Below are 1724 nucleotides of genomic sequence, written 5' to 3'. Positions count from 1 at the left end.
CCTCCAACAGAAAGCTGCGAGAATTCTCAAATTCTTGGAATCGATGCATTAACTTGCATCTCTAAGAAGGAGAAGATGACCAAGCACAGGGAAACCACCCTGGTATTCAGGAGGAAGATCTCAAGTTTCAAACAGAAGACACAAATCCAGGAGCAGTCTACAAGAACATATATCTGGCAGGATTCAGGTTGCTGATTTTGGAGAACACAGTTGGGACTGCAACTTATGAAGTCCACCTAATGGTGTGGACCCTCACTCATTACAAGGTGCCAAAAACCCAACAAGGAAAGTTAGAGAACTCTCAGTGTTCTTGACCAACATGATCAGAAGGTTCAGACAATGTTCTAGGCTCCACAGGAGTCCTGACCCAGCCTGTTGGCATTGGGGTCCAAAAAGCATCATGGTTACAGCATTGCATTTGGGACAGAGTAACCTCATCCTCCAACCAGGAGCATCTGCCTCAGGCCAGGTAACCCAACAGCAGAATTCAGGTACTGGATCTGAATTGCCAGGGTCCCTTTAAGTCAGGGCTGTCCAGACCCTGTTTTCGGAGGTCTCAACCTCTCAAGCCATCGTCCCTCATAAGAAGCTTCTCATCCAGAGGACCAGCTCAGCAGCGGCCAGCTTCAGCTTGAGGAAGAAGCCTTTGATTTCCCAGCGGGTGACATCTCACCACAAACCAGGGCTGGGTGCTTCTCTAGGCCAGCTCCTCGGCTCCATCAAGATGCATGGGCAGACCTGAATATGAAGATGACCATTCTGACCTTCACAGGCTCCATCCCCAGCAGCCACTTCCCCACAGACCAGAGGCACCAGAGGGGATTTCTGCCCACGTCTCCATGCCAACCAGGCTCACAGTTTCAGCACTAGATGGAAATCGAGGTCTTCAATGCCAAAGAAATTCTAGGAGTAAAACACACAAACAAAATCCAGCCCCAGCGGTGCTAGCCTTGGTGAAGGATGCTTCAGGCTGCCCCACTTCCTGCCCTGCATAGTCAGGGTCTCCAAACCTACAAGCAGCACGCGCGGGCCTCTGCCTATTGCTCTGACATTATCCCCCCATGACCACCACGCTACCACCATGCCACGCATGGTGGATGTTTTAGAATCAGTCTCTTTCAACGGCGCTTCTTGGATTCCTCCCAAGTCACATTCTTCCAGATCTTTGTGCTGCTGGCTGGGACACTGTGTTCCCATTGACCCGGGAGTTTACCACCCACATGAGCTTTACTCCCATCACCAGCCTGTGGCTCAGTCTGAGCTGTTTTGCGAGGCATCTCCAACATCCCTGCATGTTCTCGCTCCAGAGTGTGGTGAGGCCAGCCTATCCTCCCCAGTAATCAGCTCAAAAAGCGAGCCAATGAACTGACTCCTCCCAGGGACAGCCTCAGACACCTGCAAGCCTCGAAGCTCAGTGACACCACATGTCTGCACCAGGACTGGCCCCACAAGACCCAAGCCTCTCTCGATGCAGCTTTCACTGCCGCGTCTATTGGGACAGACCTAAGTTCAGTTGTGCTCTTTAGCGTCTTTTTCTATGTTGTAGCTTTAAGATTGTTGTCTGTTTTGCCTCTTAGAAACTCTTTGCTCAGATTTGATCCATGATTGTCTGAGGCTTCTGGGCACGTGCAGAACTTCTTCCCTGATTGCTACAGTCTCCTGCATGGCCCTGTTCTGAAGCTCCATTTAGAAGTTTTCAATAGATAAAATGATGGTGCTCAGTC

This window comes from Hippopotamus amphibius, chromosome 10 (genome assembly GCF_030028045.1).
Source record: "Hippopotamus amphibius kiboko isolate mHipAmp2 chromosome 10, mHipAmp2.hap2, whole genome shotgun sequence".
NCBI classification, from domain to species: domain Eukaryota; kingdom Metazoa; phylum Chordata; class Mammalia; order Artiodactyla; family Hippopotamidae; genus Hippopotamus; species Hippopotamus amphibius.
This window is presented reverse-complemented; position numbering follows the sequence as displayed.